The sequence below is a fragment of the Lampetra planeri genome, chromosome 20 (assembly GCF_965212315.1).
Source record: "Lampetra planeri chromosome 20, kcLamPlan1.2.h2, whole genome shotgun sequence".
NCBI classification, from domain to species: domain Eukaryota; kingdom Metazoa; phylum Chordata; class Hyperoartia; order Petromyzontiformes; family Petromyzontidae; genus Lampetra; species Lampetra planeri.
The window spans coordinates 12,265,898-12,288,643 of record NC_136126.1 but is presented as its reverse complement, the minus strand read 5'-3'; the positions used below and the strand labels follow the sequence as shown (position 1 = coordinate 12,288,643).

General features: G+C 50.9%; 1 protein-coding gene across 5 annotated transcripts in view; it reads left to right on the top strand.

Moving 5' to 3' along the window:
• Nucleotides 1-22,746, top strand: part of LOC144724456 (ras GTPase-activating protein nGAP-like) — a 589,022-nt gene that overhangs the window by 228,770 nt on the left and 337,506 nt on the right. Inside the window, exon 1 of one of the 5 annotated variants that reach the window (XM_078603596.1) lies at nt 18,033-18,274. The exons of the other annotated variants lie outside the window; for them this stretch is intronic. The gene's annotated coding sequence lies outside the window, so the exon portion shown is untranslated. Of the gene's footprint in view, nt 1-18,032; nt 18,275-22,746 lie in introns of those variants that run through there. 5 annotated transcript variants of the gene reach the window in all.

Sequence of the window (22,746 nt, the reverse complement as noted above, 5' to 3'; positions counted from 1 at the left end):
GGCTGGCGTGGAAGAGGGGGCCACAGTACGCCGTGGGAGGGCCTCCCTTTGGCTACCGTGACTCCCCCTTGTTGAATTTACCCCCCCCCCCTTGCCTGACCCGTCATGGTTCTGAAAATGAGTTTAGAAAGGTCTTTTATATCATTCTAGGTCAGCACATGGATTTACACGTTATCCTAGTTATTTTATGTTGCCAGATTCATACGTGATTATTCACCAATGACTCTCACGTATGATATAATTTGAACACATTTACAAATCATCTCGCGTACCCCCACATTGAGAATCACGTGATCTCTCTCGTTCTCTTCCACCAGCAGTGGGGTGAGGGACCAATTTCAGGAGCTGCACCTTTTTCCTTTCTCCCGATATTGTCAAGGGTTTTGCGTGCTTCATGGAGAATGTGATAGGCAGAGGGAGTGGTATATGTGTGTGTGTGGTGTGATGTGCGCAAATTCTGGGATTGCTTCATCAAAATGCAACATTGCTGCAAGCGAGCGTAGCAGCCATCGATATTCGGGGTGCCCCCCCACGTCCTGTCTCCTGGGATTGGTTTTTCCTGACGTGATTTTCATCCAAATACCCAGCTGCAACACATCTTCTGGGACTCAGGTGTCCTTACAAAGACAAAGATCCCCCGTGTAGCCTTAACAGACTGTTGGGGAAAACGCTGTCATAGCGAGTAGCGCCTATGAAGGCCAGAACGGCACACGAGCGGGTGGGTGGCCAGCACCACGCCCGGCCGTCTTTGTCTCCCCAGTGGCGATGTTTACACACCACACTAGGTACGCATTTGATGCCGAGTCGACCTAGGGGAGGCCCAGGACCGGTTCAGATAATCGTCACTTGGTGTTAGCCGTGAGCGGGAATCAAACTCGGGTCTCCGGGTGCGTTAACCGCCACGCTCCCCTTCTTCACACAACACACACGCACGTTTATCTCTCCCTGTGAACACTGTAAACCTCTCTTCTGTCTCCACTGTCTGCCTTGCTTGACGTCTCTATTACCGGTCACCCGCAAGTCGCCTACAGCTCGTTGTGCCGGAGTTTTGCCCTCATACCAACACGTAGCACCACAGCCGCCGATGACTGCCAGGCAAGCACAGTGGTCACCCATCCAAGCGCCGTCCACGCCTCAACCCTGCTGAGCGTCTGAGACTTGGCAAGATGGGGCGCATTCCCGGCGGTTTTGGTGACCCTCAACGCATGCGGGAACCGCTGCGTGGCATCTTGGTGCAACGTCTTTTGTTTTTGTTGCGTCCCCGGATCGCTGACAACGGTGGCGAGATGTTAACTACCTCGCCTGGGATACAGGATCTCGTCGGTTCGATTTCGACCCTGATGCCTGTATATTTGGAATTTTCATGTTCTCCCCATGGTCGCGTGTATTTTTCTCCGGGTCCTCCGGTTTTTCCCTCCAAATTTATAAACGTGCGTTTAGCGTATTTGGTTCTGATAAATTTCCACGTGATAAGCCACTTTGTTGAGCTATCATTTGTGGCCAGGTCTCTTCTATAAAACGAGTTGTATAGGTCTGTGGGCCTTGCCCGGTAAAGGAAAAATTGTTTCGTTTTAGTTTATTTTGTAATGTCCGAGTGGAGGAAATTTTTGACCTTGAGCCAAGCCTCCACACTCTCACGGTCTCCTGGCCACTGTGAGCCGTGCGTGTGTGGGGAGCGGTAGTGCAGTGGTTAGCGCACTGCGCTACGAACCTGCCGACCCGAGTTTGATTCCCGCTCATGGCCAACACCGGTGACGATTATCTGAACCGGTCCTGGGCCTCCCCTAGGTCGATTCAGCCTAAAATGAGTACCTGATGCGGTGTGTAAACATCCCCACCTCCTCGTGTACCGTGTCGGCCTTCAAAGGTGCTGGCTAATAGCACTTGCCCCAACATTCTGTTAAAACTACACGGGGGATCTTTGTCTTTGGTTTCTGGGCTCACGTATCACAAACACCTCCGCTTCCAATGGGCCGGCGAAGCATGTGTGGCGCTCTGCCTAACCGCTGCCCCGACACGTCGCTCCACGCGTTGGCACGGCGCAGGCTTGTGCGTGCGTGTGTGCGCGTGTGTGTGTGCGCGTGTGTGTGTGCGCGCGTGCGCGATGCGACGCTAACAAACGGCGCGCTCGAATTGCATCACTCCGTACCTGCGGGGCGAGCTCCATGACGCAGCGGCATGGCCACAGATTTTCATCGCGTCACTCGGAGAGAGGGCAATCGGGCGTCGGCGTGCACAGAGCTGGCCCACTTCCTTACGACCGCTGCGTTGGAGCGTGCTTCTCCCGAGACACCCCGGCGCCGGCCCTCTTCTGCGTGGCACGGCCGTGCAGTGCCGTGGCTTGGGCACGGCAGCTTGCGGCGGTTTGGAGTGACGAGCACCGGGCGGGTTGCGCGACGCCGTTTGGTCGAGCGTGCAGTCTGAGCCCGCGGAACCCCACGTGTGGTACGTCACCTGTCACCGCATGCTGCCGAAAGCACAGTAGATCACCTTCCAGTGCTTTGTGTCGTGGTCACGATTAGCCTGTGAGTCGAGCGGCTACATGGATGTGAGAATGCAGACGTTGGCTGCTGGAAGAACGGATTTGGAGCCTGGCCTCCTTAGTCCGGTGAGAGACCTCGTGCGGCAAGTTTAAACGATTGGTGACATGGCCCAGCGGCAGCGCGTTTGCCCGCTTATCACAGGAGGGTTCACGGTTCGAGCCCGGTGGCCGCCCTGGAAAACAGCGGCGGGTGTACAAATCGTAAATCCCCTTCACAGTTGGCACTAAAGATCCCGTGACGCGATAAGAAAACTAAGCCGTTTGGAAATCTCGTAGACCAGTGCACTCCTTGTGTGAGAGCAAGTCCCGCAGAAGCGGCTTTTCACAGGGATTCCGCTAAATCCTTCCAGTGAATTTTTATCCTTTAAACTTTCCTACAAGCTCCACTATCACATTGTCCACATGTCAAATGACTGGCATATGTATTCATATAGCTATGTTTGTCATTCAAATCAAGTCCAAAACCGACTTGAACGTGAGGTCTGTGAAGGCATTCATGAGTAATCTACCACTCTGCAAACTCTGGAGAGCAATCTGTTATTCGTTTACGGTTATCCAGAACACATAGTGGTGGTTAACCCTGAAGGAGCCGCGTGTGTATACAACCGCCCCGCGGGCTTCCTCTGCATGCGTAAATGCCGGCGTGTTTCATGGCGGAGCGTTCACAGTGGAGGATTGCGTGTGTGTGCAGGGGGAACGCTGTGCACACGTCCAAACACGTGTGCTCATGCCACGCGTGCTCATGCCACGCGTGTGTACACGTCCTAACACGCGTGCTCAAGCGACGCGTGTGTTGACATGTGCGCACGCACCGCTTGTTCGAGCACACAGGTCGGTGTTGCTTTTGTGGAGGAGCCATTGCTTGTGATGAATATCAAGCAGCGGATGTAATTTATCTGAATTAGGAGTCTTTTGTAGATCTGTGGATGCGAAATATGAAGAGCGATTGCTGGATGCGCGCCAGCAGTTGGAGCTGCTTGCCCCGTGAATGAGAAGGAACAATCAAAACATTTTAGCGTACGGTTGATCTCGGCAATAATTGATGATGTTTTGATGAATATAATTACTGTTGGTTTTTCTTCTAATGAAGGCTTTTACCTGCAGAGAGAGAGTACAACATAATGAAACATAATCTCATCAGCAGACCTCTAATAGAAAGTAATTACATTTTCCACAAAATTATACCGTCATTAGTGATTGATTTTGTCTTTTTTAACGAAACTGCCATCGTGTTTCTTCCTAGCACGGTAGTCAACCTGTGGCCACACCATCACCATCGTTGTGGTCACACCATCGTTGCGCTTTTCAAATGGTGTCGGCGTGTGCTTTTTCGTGCAAAAGAACATTTTGAACATTCTGTAAGTATGCACCTAACTGTGCGTGGATTGATCCATGCCATTGAACAAGGAGCCACGTGGAACAGAGAGGGCCCTTGCCCATAGACATCAGGCTGTTCGCCAGCCATGGCTACACGAACAAGACTCCGCTCATGAGATACTTGTCGATAAAACTCGTCCAAAGTCTGCCGGCATGAAACTGATTCTGCTGACAAAAATTGCACTCCCAGAAGGCCGTGTGGCTGATGAGATGTGTAAAAAATTGATTTTCTTTATTTACATGGAAAAAACGAATAAGGGAAGGAGGCATATTGTTAATACATTTAATGGTATTTTCATCAATTCATTTACTCTCCTGATGGCCATTTGTGTATAGATATACACTTCACTTGCACATATTTACCACTGATTGAACTGTGACCTTATTAAGACAATGGTCCCAAGTCATTTGTTGGTGAATGCTCTGGAGGGAATCCATGAGGTGGTCGCCCGTTCCAAGTCGTGAAACCTCCCTCCCTCGCTCTCCTCCCTCCCGCCCTCCCTCCCTCCCTCCCTCTCTCCCTCCCTGCATCCCTTCCGTCCCCGGAACATTTCCCCGTGCGAAAGAACAACACAAGTAATGGAATAGCGAGGGAGTCTGCAGGCACGTTATTGAATAAAGTGGCACGCGATGTACAAGGGGGTTCAGGAGCTTTGGGGACATTCCGGGTTCTGTCCGGGCGAGCAGCCACGGGGATATTTGAAGCAGAAATTTGTCGCCTGAATTCTGGCCGCTCTTTTTTTTTATCTCACCAGTTTTTTTTTGCTTCGATAAAACCCTCGGTAAATTATAAAATAACGGATGTAGGCGTTCGGGGACATCAAAAAGTCTACTTCGCGTATCACAGCACTGAGCTAAAACATCATCAGATAAGAAATGGCACGAGAAGAGTCATAAAAAAAATATCAATTACAGCTAGAGCTCTCTTTATTAGAGGGTTACCCTTCAAAGAATCAAATTACCAAGTCACTGATAAAGGTCCTGTAGAAGAACTATGAATCTGAATTATTATCTGGCATAACGCAAGGCTCCTTCCTTGGCTGTTGGTGAGGTTTTGTTCGGGCAAGGTAGCCTCGGAAGGCTTCGTTTGTTGTTCTCTTGCCAAAGAGCCACAGCGATTTCATCCTGAGAACAGAATGATGAATTAAGAATGCGCCGGCTGGTTAACACCTTCCTTTGAATGGCTGCAGTTTATATTTTTCAGGAAGCACACATCAGCAAAGGAGCAATCAATGTGGATTTCGAGCTTCCATGGAATCGACAGTGCCCATTGGCTCGTACAACAGATTTATGTGTTTAAGTCAAGTTGATTTTGTTTGACCAGGTGTAAAGGAGGACCACACGTCAGTTCCGTGAGAGGCACTTTATTGCCCGAGTTTTTAAGACCTGCACTGCACTCTTTTTCTCGCTGCGTCACTCTTTGGTTATCCCCGCAAGAGCGCCGTGCTCACGTTACACACGAGTTCAATTCCCGCTCACGGCCAACACCAGTGAAGAACATCTGAACCGGTCCTGGGCCTCGTCTAGGTCGACTCAGTCTCAAATGAGTACCTTTTGCGGTGTGTAAAACATCGCCACTCTCTCTCGACCCATCCAGAATCTCCTCGAGCCTCCGCCCAAGTTCCTTCTTTCACCAATCCTCTCTTTGCAGCACTTGTCCACCACTGTCTCTTTACCCCATCCCGCCTTTCCCACTCATTTCCCTTTTGAACTCCCTGGAGAATCCCCCGCAGCCTCGCTCATCCCCACGCTTGTCCAAGTGGCCAATCGGGGCTCTCGGCCTTGCGTCGCCGCCAGCCCGGGGCCCCCCTGATTTGCCTCGTGACGTCTTCAGTGTCGGTAACTAGTCCCCCCCTTGGCCCGTCGGACGGTTTTATTCATTTATAGTTCGTGGGTAGCCGCCTCTCACCCAGGCGAGAACTCAAGAGGCGAGGATAGTCTCCGACCTGCCCCTCATTTGCAGTCACCTGGGTCGACCGACGTTGCTTGTGCCTGTTTTAACTGTGCTCGTAATTCACCCTCTGAACCCGACTGTCGTGAAAGTGCAGTCAGAAGCTGTCATTTGGGAAATGATGGACATTCTGCGGTGCCCCGGCTTGAAACACAATGCTTAGTGAATTCAGTAGTTTTTTTTTTCTCACGCGTGAAGTAAAAAAATAACTTCCCCCCCCCCTTCCTTCCCTTGTTGATTTGTGTGGCTTGACCATTTTATATGACGCAGTTGTTTTTTGCTACGGTTTCGATTTGCTACATGGTTGCACTTTATTTTATTTGTTTTGCTTTTGGAATTTTGGTGACCCAGGTTACCTGGTTAAACTAAAAACGAATCAGTTTTTCTTTTCCCCAGGCAAGGCCCCACTGAGCTCTGGAACTCATTTCCATAAGCGAGCTGGGCACAAATGATAGCTCGACAAAGTTGCTTATCATTGTCACGTGCGAACTTATCGCAGCAGCCAAATGCTCTAAATGTATCTCGATTCTAAACGTGGAGGGGGAAACCGGAGAACCCGGAGAAAAATCCACGCGACCACGGGGAGAGAGACACGCAATCTCCAACTATACACCAGGCTCCAGGGTCGAGATTGAACCTACGAGCTCCAACACAGCAGGTGAGCAAGTTAGCATCTCGCCACCGTGATATCCCTGAATAGATTCAGACAATACGCCTCCACATCTGCCCCTCCACGTCGACAAAAACAATAATATATACACATCCCACCAGTCACAAAGGCTTCTGGGAGTGTTTTAGCTGCATTGGTGAAACACTCGCAAAGTGTGGACCGGTTTCAACATTCAGCGTCTCATCAGCAGAGGCATCGCTGCTTGAACAGCGCTGGGGAATGTCGAGAGATATTTACAGGAAAGGACTCTGTTAAACGTGGGTTCTCGCTCAATGAAAAACCACATCATACACAGCACAAACATTATAATTCACATCTTTGTTGAGAATGTAAATAACTAAATAAATACGCAGACATTACTAATATTTATATGATCTCATCTATCACCATTTTTCTGTAATAACTTATCTCTGCTGTTCTCTCCTATCCGCCTTTTCCTGGCTTCCCGAATCACAGCTGGGGAACGCCGTTCTCTTAATGTTTGCGTGTCGATCATGAGTTTTTAATAACCTATGGTTGTGTCCGCTTCTGTTTTGTTGTTGAAAAACATGAATAAAATATGAGAGAAGAACACACAAAGCTCCCCATCCATTTCCCCATAATATCAACCTGATTCCGAGCTCGCTCCGGGCCTTTCGGTCACAAAAGCGCAGCGGCTGGCATGGCGCGTGGCGCTGTGGTTGGCGCACTACGATTTTGAACACCAGTGAGCTGAGTTTGACTCCCGGCCACAGTTGACATCAACGGTGAGAGACATCTGACCCAGTTCTGGCCGTCTCCCCTTCAACCTTCACTGACCAGCGTGGTGAAGTATGGTCGAACAAACCTCTGTGACCAACTTGATATGGGGAGGCCTTTATCCAGCAGTGGATTGGCAAAACGAATATTAATTTAAATCGTTGAAGCGCATCGCTGGCCATGTAACGATTTAAACCAACTGCATAAAAGCCTGATGATATAACGCAGATTCAGATATACTGCGGGTCACGTCATGGCCCCCGAAAAACACGAATAAGGTACGAGGATGGATGGAAAAATAATGTAAATGAATGATTTGTTGATGTTGGGGATCAGCGCTTCGCAGCCGGTGGTTGTGGCATGATGGCAAAGTCCCAGCAGTGTTGAGTGACCGATCCAGCGCCCACCTCCCGCCCTTCCCTCTCTTTTGGTCGCGCAGTGCGGCAGCCGTCGGCCCCCACCACCGGCCCTCTCAATTCCCTCGGTCGCCCATGCGCAGTTGGGCAATGCAGACGCCGAGACAAAGACGCACGGAGACACAAACACGTACAAAAAGACACTGAAACACACAAAGACAAAGATCCCCCCTTAGCAGACTGTTGGGGCAAGTGCTGTTAGTGAGCACCTATGACGGCTGACACGGCACACGAGGGGGTGGTTGGCCAGCACCACGCCCGGCCGCCTTTGTTTCCCCAGTGGCGATGTTTACACACCACACCAGCTACTCATTTGAGGCTGAGTCAACCTAGGGGATGCCCGTGACCGGTTCAGATAATCGTCGCTGGTGTTTGACCGTGAGCGGGATTCGAACTCTTGTCGCCAGGTTCGTAGCGCAATGCGCTAACCGCTACGCCACCGCTCCCATTCATGTCTAACTTTAAAGTTTCTAAATATATGAATCTGAAATTAGCACAAATTTAAATTAAATGACCATGAATAATGGTCGTTTAATTAAAGGGCCTCAGACCATTATCGCCAGCTTTTAGGAACTAAGAAAATCCATAAACAATTACAGTTTTAAGCGGTGCGCCCACTCGAACTAAAAACAATCTCCGTTCTTTAACGAACTCTTCAGCAGTTTGTATCATCGTCACTGTCAGCATCAGACATAGTCCTTCCACTGCTAGATAAAGGCCTTCCCAAGCCACCTCCAACGCTCACAATCCTGCAATGTAATCACCCAGCACCTGCACACTAAAACCAAAAATATTTTTTATTTTACCAAGTAAGGCTCTGAGCGATGTAGCTCTTATTCAGAAGTAACCTGGTCACAAATGATAGGTCAACGAAGTGGCTTATTATGTGGAAATTTATAGCAACCAAATACTCCAAACGCATGTTTATAAATGTGGAGGGAAAAACCGGATCACTCGGAGAAAAATCCACGCGACCACGGGGAGAACACGTAAATTCCAAAGTAACAGGCGTCAGGGTTGGGGTCAAACCCACGACCTCCTGTATGCCTGGGGAGGTAGTTAACATCTCGCCACCGCCCAGACAAACTTATTTAATCGCTCCATCTCCACGGTGGCTGTTCTCCGTTAAATGTTTCATTCCATGGCTCCCACTGAGGTATAAAATAAATGAAGCAACTGTTATGAATGAGTTTTCATTGTGCCGTCGCGTGTCTGAGCCAAGCACACGATGCCAACATTCACATCACGTTGTGATGAGAGCCCCACTCTAATCTAACATCTCCCTACACTCCACTCATCAACCAAACCACCCTCTCACTCACCCACCCAGCCAACCTCACATCTACCCACTCTCCACTCACCAACCTACCCACACACCCTCACACACCCATCCACCCTCTCACCCACCCACCCTCTCACCCACCCACCCTCACATCTTCCCAACGTTCCGTTCACCCAGCCACCCTGACCTCCCAACACTGCCTCGTGATCCCTGTAAAGCGGCAGTTCCTCTGTTTACTCTCATCCTGACGATAATCTATGCAGCGCTCCGCATTGCGCATTTGTCATCCCAGTGCCCTGCTGCTGCTGCTCACAATGTGCATTATTGCAGCCTCGGAATGAGCTCATGCCCACCGTGGAGCCGTGCGGCACTGCTATGTATAATGATACATTCTAATTAGGTGCGCTAAGTGCATCTACTCTGGTGATCTGTTGAAGGTGTAAATGGCCCAATTTTGTCTAGCCAGATGCCAAATACTGCGGACGTGCGGTCATAATGGGCTGCACAAAATCCCGCACGCGTCCGCACTTCCCACACCGATTGGGGGTTGTGTCGCAGCGGGCCCCGGCGAGCCTCGCCCGTACGGTGAACGCGATCGCGGTGGTGGCGATGATGGTGGTGGCGTGTGCGCATGCTGCCTCCTGTCGCAAAAGGGCCGCCGCCGCCGCCACCGTCTCAACCGAGACTCTGCGCCCCCCCCTGCCCCCCCCTCTGCCCTCCTCCTCGCTAACCTGCCATGAACCGTTCCAATTGTGGTGTCGTGTTTGTATCCTGGTAATGAAGACACTCATTGGGAGCATGGGTAATGGATGAAGTTAACATTGGTATTGCAGTAAAGTTAGCAAGACAGAGTACCGTGATTTATTACGCCACCTTCGCCGTTGCGCTTTTGCAGTGCAACGGGCTCACCGAATGCTCCTGCCATGCTGTGTTCATTGTTCAGCTCGGTGCCCTTTTAGCTCTGGAATGGTGCTCTGGCCAGAATTACATTTTTTGTGAGATTCATCAGTTACCAACTCTGCTGGTTCCATCCTCTATTCCGGTGCTTGGTCTCCCTGGATTAAACCGATGGAACAGTCACGGGACTTTAGGGTGGTGCTTAAGGCCTGTAAACGAAGCCGCGTTTTGGCTGTGAGACCCCAACTAACGCGCGGAGTTGCTGATGTTTCGACAGAGCATTGCTCCAATTCTGTTCTCATGTTTTTGTTTTCAATGTGGGCTGGAGTTACCGTGCCCTCGGAACACCCGGCATCTCCAATACTGCTCCAACGTTGACCCGGACAGTCCTAGAATAGGTGTATCTGCTTGGATGGTGGAAATGTATTTGTCCTGATTTCTGGTAGCGGGTATTGTGTGCAACTCTATGGCAAGTTACTGCATCGTCTTGATGGACCTCGGCTGGCCGAGATAGACCTAGGCCGCCACGTGGTCGGCACCCGGCGTCTCCGGGGCCGCATGCGGCTCTCTGAGGACTGTTTAGTGACGTCATCAAGGACCACCGTCTCGTGGCCAACGCGTTGCATTGCGGCTCTTGAAGTATCGAGTTTGTTACCGAGTTCGGAGGAAGTAAAATAACGTCTCCTCTTGTTAGTTTTGGTTTGCCGACCCCCTGACCCAGGCTGAGATTGACCAGGGCCGACTTTTATATAGAGGACTAGGTGGCAACCTTCGCAGTTTTAAGCTGTTCCTCTTTATCTGCTCACTCCACTCATCCAGCTGCCCTCTTGGCCATTGTTAGGCTCCCAAGTGCGAGCCCGCCGACGGTGTCCTGGTCACACAGCCGAGTTGGAGAGATGCCGGCAGTGGTCAATGTATATTATCTGTCTAACCAAAGTAGATTTTTAATCCAGTGATAATTCGTTGATCAACACCGGAGGGACGATGGGCTGAGTGGATTTCCAATTGTGATTTACAGTGGGGATACCTTCTGTTGGTGAGGTGAAGCGCTCTGCTGTAGGGCCACCCTCCCCCGTTACTTGGAGCGATTTGCACACAGAGAGATGAAGAGCGCAAGAGGCTGCCGGGGCATGGGTGTGCACCTGGTTGAGGGGGTGTAGAGTACTGTGTAGGGTACGGTTTAGGGTACTGGTTAGGGTTTGGATTAGGGTATGGTTTCGGGTTAGGGTACGGTGTAGCGTACTGTTTACTGTACGGTTTAGGTCACAGTGTACGGTACAGGTTTGGATACAGGCTAGGGTATGGTGTAGGGTAGCGTAGGGTGGAGGGTACTGTTTAGGGTATGGATTAGGGTAGGGTGTAGGGTAGGGTACAGTTTAGGGTATGGGTTCGGGTATAGTGTAGTGTACAGTTTAAGGTACTGGTTAGGTGTAAGGTTTGGTGAATGTTATTGACGAATGTGTTGAGTGTTTTGAGGTTTTTGGTTCAGGGTATGGATGGCTTCACCAGGTGGTGGCTTTTAAACGTTGTTAATGTTGCGGCTAGTTTCTCACCATTGGGTAACACCTGTCTTGATTATCATACATCAGATCGTTCTTTGTAAAATATTTAACAGAATAGAATGTGCATTCTTCATGATTATTTTCAAAACCATTAATTTATTGGAATAATTGGGTGTGCAGCCATCCTTAGATCTGTGCTCTCATGATTAAGTAATCGACAGGATGGCAGCGGTAATCTCTAAATGATCGACGGCTTGTGCATCAGATCGTATTTATTCACGATGTACTTACAAAAAAATCAGCAGACTACCTGCTGGATCTCCTCACAGTTTCGAAGAACAAATGTGACCGAAGATCCTCGCTCATTTACCAGCTTCACATTCCTCATTGCCGTACAAATACTGGAGGAAGGGCCTTTGCTATTGATGCCCCCAGGGTCTGGAATGCTATCGCCAATAAACTGCAACTTGGATCACTACCTGTGAGATCTGCACTCAAAACTGCTCTAGAGGAGTTGTACACCCCTAGCTGCCACTGCTATTCAGTGGCCTGAAATCAAATGTATCGCTCCGGATGACCGCTGCAAAGTATGATCTTGAGTTTTGATTATAGTGTGCTGATCTTTAAAGGTGCATTGTAACAGTTTGATACTCCTACTGATTCTCCTGCTGTTATGGAGTGACTCATGCTGCCAGCTATGGCTGCAAAGTTTGGTTGTACATGTTATGTCTATCGTTTATTGTTAAATTTGAATCACAGTTCCTATGATCACTGGTACATTGCTTTTATAGCTTTATTTTGGTGATTGCGAAAACGTTTGGTTTAGCCATGTTTGTTTGTTGTAGTACAGAGTTAGCCTGATAACTTTAATATAAATTTTATTATGGTTGTTATTGTTTGATTTGCATCCCACTGGGATTTTTGCACACAGCGTTGAAATACGGGGTTTTTTCTGGAAGATTTTGCTGTTTTTTCCTGGATTTTTCTGTTGCGCGTAGTCACCATAAGATATTCTTTATTTATGTTTTTGTTTGTTGCGGTTGCACCCGAGTCAAGAGTCGCATGGCTCACAGGGCTCTACCTAATCAATTAAATTGAAACTGAAAGGGGGGGGGGGTACCGAGTGCTGCGTAGTAATTGGAAGGAAGGGAGCGGACTCGATGTGAACCATTGTGGCGCCTCGACATGATAGGTGAACACCTGAAGGTTCAATTTGGCTGAGGAAAGTTTAAAATCCGGAGTTGGCATTACGGCAACCGTGAACCCAAATGGCATGCTCGTTAAAGATGACCGGCAATAACATTGGTCCAGTCTATGGATGCCTGTGTATTTTCATAAACCACTCAAATGGTTGGTCCCTTCCCAACAACACTGATGTGGAATTCTACATTTGCATGCTGAGCAATGATACTTACCACCGAAAACAAGTGCCAGCGTGGTACTCGGAATTGGCGATGAAGAGTCTCGAGCTATCAGAATGTTGCGTGGTGTACGAGCGGATCTGGCAGGTCGGGTGTTGAATCTGCAACAGCTGCAGGATCTGGCACCAGCAAGGAAGCAATGGTGGTGCGGTGGCCATGACGACCTCTTGACCCCGAGTGGAATAAACGTCTCAAGCAGCCGCCGCAGGGCAGTGAGCGTGGAATGCCAATGCAGCGAGATTGATTGTTCGGTACCACTAATCGCTACACTTCTCCCAGCAATGAGTGGTGGGCTGTTGAGGTGCAGGTGTGCTGGTGCAGTGGTTAGTACACTGCGATTTTCATCCAGTGATCTGAGTTCGAATCCCATCAACATCAGTGGTGATTAACTGCACCCAGTCATGGGCCTCTCTTAGGTCGACTCAGCTTTAAATGTGTACCTAGTGTGGTGTGTAATCATCAGCATTGGGGAGGCAAAGGTGGCCTGGCATTGTGCTGGCCACCCACCACCTCGTGTGCCGTGCCGGCCTTCATAGGTGCTCGCTAACAGCACTTGCCCAGACGGTCCATTAAAGGCTATAGGGGTATCTTCGTCTTTGCGCGAGGTGTGTTTGCATGTGTGTGAGTGCCTCTGCTTTAATACTTGACAACTACGCGGCCCGCATGCCCTGCCCTGTTGTAAACGTTTCGCGAAAAGCCACAGTTCTAACTCACAGCACACTTTCTTGCATTTTCTCATTCGGCCTGGTGTGGGTTTTTATCTCAGAATGGAACATTTTTCGACAACCGAAAAGGGAAAAATATTTTAGACTTCCAAGTAGCAAGAGTTTATTGAAATGTTAATTTCATAGCAAGATTTATTTTTTAAGTTTAATAATTCCAAACAAGGAAGTTACATGTCGTGAACAAACCGTTTGAAACGTGCCCATCTTTTGATACATGTTTATTATAATCTTTTTCATAAAAAAATAATTAAATACTTCGGGGGAAAACAAATATTGATGAAAACGCCCTCCGTGTGTGTACAGACGGAACCGAATGTCGCCCATAAGCATTTCCACATGAGAGACAGAAACAATTCACGTGAAATTAAATCTTGATCGTGAATGTCGACGGATCGTGCAACACTTGCTGGACCTGGTGTGGCAGCACGTGGAGTAACACCGTCTGGCAGCGTTGCGGTCACACGACACCAGCCGAGTGCGGTGCGGAGGCACAGAATGTCTGCGGCAGTTACTGAACACCGATTCGGGAAGGCTCTCATCGCTTGAAACAAACAAAACAAAACTCGCTGTCTCTGCAACAAAGGCAATTCTCGATCATTGTGTTGCCGACTCGGAAGAGAAAAAAAATTTAACATCATGCCACCGACTCCGGCCCATTCATTGGTGGCACTTGGCAAATTGCTTTGGGCGTCGTGTCCACAACTCGCGACTTTATGAATGCAAATTGTACGACCGGCGCGTCCTTCACGCGCTTCAGGGGCACTTGCACAGCGTGCGCCGCCACGTTTGCGCGGCGCGACGCTCAGCTCCCGTTAGCTCAAGCGCATTGTGCGCATTCATCGACGGTTTGCTCTCGTGACGCGTACATGGAGGACTCTTGTGCCGGCGAGAAAAGTGGCCCATTGAGCTTGACATTCCATGAATTGGCCTCGCATGGCTGCCTCGGCCCTGTGTGAATCGGCGGCACAAAGGGGGCACAGCGGGGGTTGGGGGGGGGTTGCGGCCTTTCATGCGTGCCCGGGAGAAGGGGAGGGGGGAGAAATCCGATCGCAGATTCCCTCACGAGTTTCTCCTCATTCGCAGATTTGAATTCGGTGTTGCCTTTCGGCAAGTGCCCCGTAGTGTCAAGGTAACAGCCCTCTCCATGCGCGGGGTTCCCAGAGACACGTGGCAGCAGCGAACGTTGACGACTGTGGCGTACTGATGAGTCCTAATGAGATGTAAACTGACATCCAGTTGTGTCCTTGTTTCACCGCTGCCCGTTGCTGGGGCCGCCACATTTAATCGATACTTTTGAGTCATTGATGGAAACGACAAAATGGTTACACATTCAGTCATTGTTGAGCTGGTGGTCTGGATAAGGCCGACAGCTGTTGTACATGCGACTCTGCACGCCTCTGCGTGGCGGTTCATCTCAAAGTGAGACTGCGGCACTTAGGGCCGCCACCTTCTCGCACTGCAGACCAGCCCGGGGACAGATGTCTCGGTCAGCCTGGGCCTATCGCAAGGGTCGGCAAAACCAAAACAACGAAGAAGGAACATTTTTTTTCGAATTCGGTAAACACCCCCCCCTCAACCCCTCAATATTTAAATAGTCAATACGATATGGTTCTTAATAAATAACGTGACGAAACAGTGCTTAATGAGCCACAGGTTGCCGATCTCTGGTGTATCAAGACCGTGCAGTGAATGGTAATGAAGCTCAACACAACAACGGTGACCAGATCTCGGTACAAATCAATCGCTGCCACCCGAACAGACGCCGCGAGTCCCGCCGCCGCCGGCGGCATGTCCGTGTGTGACCGGGATGGGTGGTGGTAACCCTCCTGCCGCTGGGTGCCCATGACGACGATGATGATGATGGGGCAGGCAGCGCGCGCGTCATGAGGCAGCCCAAGGTGGCTGTCAAAAGAGTTTGTTGGAAATGGAGAATAAAAAAACCCACGTTTTTTATTCTTCAATTCCCAAGCAGGAAGTCGCTGTTTCTTTGGAAAACGCATTAGAGTCCCTGCTATTCATCATGTTGTCACCACAGGCATGGAATTACCCGATACATTCAGGAAAAGGAACGTGGGTAGGCGCGTGATAAATGCATCACAATGTTGTGTGCATGAGCACATTTGGAGGAGTCCTAAGGCGCAGCCCTGCAATTGCCCGCTAACACCACTGCTCCACGGAAGTGTTTCCACTAGAGGGAGCTCTAGATGGTACTTGGCCTACTCTTCCAACCTGGCTAATAGACGTATTGTAAGAGGTGGCAAGTAGCCCACACTTTAGCTCACCAATCGACTGGTGAATCCATTGTTCCTCTGCTGGGTGGACAGAGTGGGGATGGGGTCGATTTCAGAACTCCCTTTGTGTCTCAGCTGCACTCGCCTGGAGATCGAACCGGTGACCGCTGGGTGATGTGGAGCTGAGTGCGCACTCACGCCGTTACATCACGGGCCAGTGTCCCCCCAGGTAGATGCGTGAGCCAAGTGCAATGCCAGCACGTGGCTGTTGACGTGAGATGCCTTGTTCAACGGTTTTACTGAACCCGACTCCTATGTTTGTCGTGGTCAAATCTTGTCATCAAAATTTCGTCTACTTCCTGTTGTCCAATCAATTCAAAATGTTGCACATCTACTCAGATCCGGTGACAATGCATGCCTGTATCACTTAATATATTCATTCGCTACTTTACAGCAATTAACATTTTGTATGGACGCCTTATTACTTATATATTTTTGTGTCGGTCAAAAACGCCGCGGTCCCTCAACTCTCGAATCGCCTCGCCCAAGAAGCAGGCGCCACGTGTCTCAGGCGCGCCAATTGTGAATAAAAACGTTATATATATATAAAAAAAACTTTTTAAAAGACGGCCTTCATAGGAAACTGTGTCCCGACGTCGTTAAGCGTGTGGGGACTAAATAATAATCGTGACGCAACAATTGCGGTGCAGGATTGCGGTGCTCGCTTCATTCGCCGGGGTTCTCTCTCTGTGCTCGCCGGAGCAGTTCAGCAGCGTGCCACGTGACCACCACGTGACTCGCTGAACAAAGGGCGCGCGTTGTCGTCACGCGCGGCTCTCTCTGTGATCTCGGTGCCCACACGTGGGCGGTGGGCATCCGGCTGGCATCCGGACGGTCGCCGTGAGTCACAGACACAACCACAAAGAGACCCCGTGTAGCCCGAACAGACTGTAGGGGCAAGTGCTGTTAGCGAGCAGCACCTATGAAGGCCGGCACGGCACACGAGGGGGTGGGTGGCCAGCACCACGCCCGGCCGCCTTTGCCTTCCCAGTGGCGATGTTGTTACACATCGTACCAGGTACTCATTTGAGGCTGAGTCAACCTAGGGGAGGCCCATGACCGGTTCAGATAATCTTCACTGGTGTTGGCCGTGAGCGGGAATCGAACTCGGGTCGCCGGGTTCTTAGCGCAGCCCGCTACACTACCGCTCCCCCCACACACACACACGCACAGACACACACACGCACAGACAAAGAAACAAAGAACAAATAACCCCCGTATAGCCTTTAACAGACTGTTGGGGCAAGTGCTGTTAGCGAGCACCTATGAAGGCCGGGACGGTACACGGGGGGGGTGGGTGGCCAGCACCACGCCCGACCGCCTTTGTCTCCCTAGTGGCAATGTTTACACACCGCACCAGGTACTCATTTGAGGCTGAGTCGACCTAGGGGAGGCCCGGGATCGGTTCAGATAATCGTCACTGGTGTTGGCCGTGAGTGGGAATCGAACTCGTGTCGTCGGGTTCATAGCGCAGCGCGCTAACCGCTAAACTACCGCTCAGACACACACGCACAGACACACACACGCACAGACACACGCACAGACACACGCACAGACAGACACACATACACAGACAGACACACATACACAGACACACGCGCACAGACAGACGCACAGACACACACAGACACATCCTTGTGGCTCGGCGTGACACAGCACGATCTGTCGCTGTTGTCACTGTGAGAGCGGTGGTGGTGGGGGGGAGACACGATGTGGGACTCTGTGGGGGTTGTTGGGGTAAGGAGGAGGGGGGGCTTTTGGGATTTGGCTCAAACGGGATGGATGGGGGAAGGGATACGGAGGATTTCTCGGAGGTGGTGGGGGGGGTGGTCAGCTGATTTAAAGTTGCAAGTGCTTTTTGATTGGCTGGCGAGTGTCGGCTGGGACATTCCTCGCTGCCTCATCCGCCCTCCCCCCCCTCGGGTGCCGCTCCGTGCGGTGGCTGCGAGCGTCCCCCCCTCCCCGCGCGTGGACCCCCCACAACCCCCCCCCCCACAACCCCCCCCACACAACCCCCCCCCCACACACCCCCCCCCCCACACAACCCCCCACACAACCCCCCCCCCCACACAACCCCCCCCCACACAACCCCCCCCCCACACACCCCCCCCCCCCACACAACCCCCCACACAACCCCCCCCCCCCACACAACCCCCCCCCACCCACAACCCCCCCCCCACCCACAACCCCCCCACCCACAATCCCCCCACCCGCCACAACCTCCACTTTCAAAGTTCGCGATCCACTTCGCAAACGGCGCAGCTCCAACTCGCAAAGCTCCCCAACCACCACCTCTACTACCGCCGCCACTACCCCAATCACCACCACCTCCACTACCACAACCACCGCCGCCGCCACCACCACCGCCACAACCATCACCACCGCAGAGGATTTTGCCACGGGTCTCTCTCCTGTTCGTTCCTTCATTCGCCGCTCATCCATTCACCACCACCGCGTCAAAGGTAAGGACGGGAGGCTCCCTCTCTCTCTCTCAAGGGGTTGTTCTAGAAGTTGTAGCCTCGTGGCGAATGGGAGTTTGCTTTGTTGGGCGGGAGTTGGTATGTGAACTCCGCGTCTGTCTCTGTGTTTGTGAACTCCGTGTCTGTCTCCGTGTGTCTGTGAACTCCGTGTCTGTCTCTGTGTGTCTCTCTCCATGTGTCTCTCTCCGTGTCTGTCTCCGTGTGTCTCGGCGTCTGTCTCCCCTCCCCTCTTCTTCTGCTTCCACGGCGCCGCGGTCTCGTGATGTCGTCTCGCTGCGCTGAGCCGCGATCCACGCGGTCCTCACCCCGCGGCATCGAACGACGACGAAGCGACCTGAAGCTCCGGCGATGAACATTGCCGACACGCGTTGCTTGTGTTGTGGTTGAGAACAACAACGACAACAATCACTGCGACAGTTGTCCGATTGTGGTGTTGAATCAACCGCCAAGTCACTGAGCCAGTGAGCAACACGATGGTGTCTGTGGTGGTGGTGTCTGTGATGGCGAGTTAGGGGTGGAGGTGTCCACGTGTTAGAACGCGTGCGGGTTACTCAGCTCGAGTGAATGTGGAAGCAGCAGCCCCTTTCTGCTGCTGCTACGCGGCGACCATTCAACTTGGGGGGGGGGGGGGGCCTTCTCGGCGTTGCCCCGGGGCGGAGAGCAGAAGGGGGGGGGGGCGCGAGTCTGTGTGGAGGATGGGAGTTGTTGGGACGCGTTCATCGTGACTACGTGGGGCCTCGCTCTCCACGTACAACAACCCACACCGATGTGTTTGCGTGTGACGAACATCTGTGAATCGTTTGCTTTCATCGTAACAAACAAACAAAACACCCATTACCAAGTAGGTATGTTTAGCTAGCCAACTATATAGACACGCTGCCTTTAATTCAAACGTACGTGTTGGTATTTTTTTGTAAATGTAAACCATAGCAGCTGCTGCCGTACAGCGTCGAAGTTGGCTTGAGGTCGGTGGTGTTTGGGCTGCGTGGAAGGGGCGTCGTGGATTTGTGTGCGCCGGGCTGTTGATGTGGTAACAATGCAAGGTGGGGGTGTTTTAACAATGCAAGGGGGGAGGAGAAGGCTGTGTTTGCTGGCTGTCTGGGTGGATGGGAGCCGTGCCGGATTATCCGAGTAGCAAAAGTAGCGAAGTATGCTAAGGGTCCCGCGTTAAATGCTTTCAAGCTATCAATTCCGGCTCAGTGATTCTGCACTTGCTCTATTACTATAGTACTATACCGCCTTCAACTTTGATGGTAGACTGGGTGTTTAATGTTAGCGATTTGTAGTATTATCTGGCTGTATAGCAAATGCAAAAATGCAATTACTTTGCAAGTTAACAATTTGTGTTCTAATATTTGTGTTTTTTTATTTAGGGACCTTAACATATGCTACAGGCCCCACACTAGCTTAACCCGCCACTGGATGGGAGTGTGGCTCAGGTCGAGTGTTTCCCGTGGGATTTATTGGTTGACATTGTTTTGGCCGAAATGAAATTCAACAAACAAACTTAATTGCCGGCGAAACGTCACGGTCCCCGACTTGTAAATGTTTCTGTGGGTTTACTCTCCAACACCCAAACCGGTGTGCCGAACTAGTAACTAATTGGCATGGTGGGGGGGGGGGGTTTAACGACGCATTTACATTTACGCGATCTAACCCACAATCTCTATGATTGATAATATCGGTCGCGAAAGCCAAGTTTTAAACCAACAACGTGTTGTCTACCCAATCGCGGCCAGTTCCAGTTTCTCATTCAAAACCAAATGTCCGGTGAGTGCTCAATCGGCAACACGGCACGACGAAGGGCGTTGGCTGCGTGTGTATTGTGGAGTCCTCCGTATTTACTGGCAACCCCGCTTAGCGTCCGGGCTCACGCGGCTTTTCAGATTTGCAGAGATTGGATTACACACACACGGAGACGGGCGTCCTCTACACGCTTATAGTGACGCTCATTGTGCTTTAGTGAAGATGACAATTGTTGTGTTTTATTATGAAATGCACTACTTTGGGGTTGTAATTTTACGCGCATTTTAGATTTGAAAATGTGCCCCGTTAACGTATCCAGAAAGTTGCATCTCGAATGGTGAGTTTTGAAAGCGCTATTGAGCGTAAACGAAATAATACGCACTGTCTGCTTTCAGAGTGGACGTTAAAGATCCCGTGACGTTGTTTGCAAGAGTAGGCCGCTGTGTGCCGGCTTTCACTGTCCCAATTTGAAAAATCGCCCGAAAATTACCCACAATGAGGGAATTATAAAAGCGCAGGGTCTGCTTAGGATAGACAAAGATCCCCCCGTGTCGCCTTAACAGACTGTTGGGGCAAGTGCTGTTAGCGAGCACCTAATGAAGGTCGGCACGGCTCACGAGGGGGTGGGTGGCCAGCACCACGCCCGACCACCTTTGTCTCCCCAGTGGCGATGTTTTTACACTCCGCACCAGGTACTCATTTCAGGCTGAGTCAACCTAAGGCAGGCCCATGACCGGCTCAGATATAATCACCACTGGTGTTGGTGGCCATGAGCGGGAATCGAACTCGGGTCTCTGGGTTCGTCGCGCGGCGCGTTAACTGCTGCACCACCGCTCCCCGCTCGACAGACAGCACTCCCATCGCACCCCACGCCGTAACGCCACACACTTGTCTGTGCATGCACAGCGTCATCGTTTATCTCGACAGCAGCAGGGGCACACAGTGTGGACTATAGTACTGGACTGGAGGGTGCAGTTTTAATTTACTTGGCTGCATTCCGCACAATCGCTCGGATAAAGTGCATTTATACAATGATGGCTCGATTAATTGAGGGCTCAACGGAGTGCCCCATTAACTAATTTCAGCCCATATACTGCCACTTACGATTTCAACTGTGCAAGTTACGACTTGTATTATCCCTCCGTCTTATTACCTGCGTTCTCCCGAGTGTCTGGGGTGCAGATGATCCACTGCGACACTTGGGTTTATACTGCCGCTAACTGATGTGCACGCAGTTTGGCTCGACAACGCAGCTGAGCAACAACTCTGAACAGGGTGGAGGACGATACACGCAACCTTTGCCTGCCCGTCGCCTTACACCCGCACCGATGTGTCCCGTACGCGCGCACACAGGGCCCGTGCCTCGTGCACGTTCGTAGGCATTTGTCTTATCTTGCCTGGAATGGCAAAAACAACTGGGAATTTGCATGGCTCGGAGTGTTCACAGTGAGCACAGTAACTGAACAGGATTTGCCAAAGGCAGGCGAGTACTTGCGGTAGCGTAGAACCAACGGAACTTTGAGAACTGTTAGAGAGATGGGACGGCTACTGTCCTACCAGCCGCAAACCACCACTCACCACCCCCTTGACATGTTTATATAATACACAAGTCTACGGCTTTAAAGACGTGTCCATGCGTTGAACCGTGGTGACGTGTTAGGTTGAGTAGGAGTCGTGACTTGTTTAGTTTTGCATTTCCTCAGGTTGTTGTGAGGACTGTGGTGAGTTGTGGGCTTGCCTCTCTCTCCTCCCTCCCTCACCCCCCTAGCCCCCTCTCAGTTATCATTGGAGATTTACTCCACGTAATTATTCCGTTCTGCTGCAAATATCGCACCTACTTATATCATGGCTTGTGGTTTTGGGGAACAGCTTGGTAGTGGTTTGCTCACTGCGCTAATGTAGTTTGATTATCGGCCATGGCTAGCATTGTTATCTGAACCAGTTTTGGGTCACCCTTCATCTGTCAATATTCTCCATGAGCGACCAATGTTGGGTGTTGAGAGGCCTGTATCCAGCAGTGGGTCGACAAAGGATTAGTAAGTTATATTGTAATTTACAGCACTTTGGTTGTAATATTCGTGAGTATACGAAACACATTTGATTGCAGAGTTGAGTTTTGAAGTTGATCTGGTATGCAGTATGGTACCATTGATTGGAATTACTCGCATATGGAATAGGCATGTTTACAAGCAGATTTGGGCTTAAAACATGACCCCTACCATTTGCTGTCCGTAGTCGGCAAGGATCTGCCGCGGAGTGACGGTGAGCGCGCTGGACTTGCGACCTGGAGGTCGTCGCTTGGGCTTGATCTCCTGGCATTGGCGGCTGAAACAAAGGGGCGAGATCTTAAATATCAGCGGCTCTGTCCGTCGAGCAGCGTAAATGTGTCCACCCGCATTCCATAAGAAAGTTGTGTGTGGTGGGGTAAAGTGTGTGAGTACACCCACCACTTCCAAGACGGTCTAGCCAGCGGGGCAGAGTAGGCCAGGGCTCTCAACAGGCACACTTTGAGTTGAGGCCCTTCCGCCAACAGCGGCATGAGCAAGTTATTCCAGGTCTGCGCCTCTATCTGCACGTTTACCATCGCTGAGCTTTGGTAAAACACAGTGGGATAAACAGTGGGGTAAATACAGTCGGGTAAACAGTCGGGTAAACACAGTCGGGTCTTAACTTGGTACATAAACCACGTCGGTGTATTCCTTTAAAGG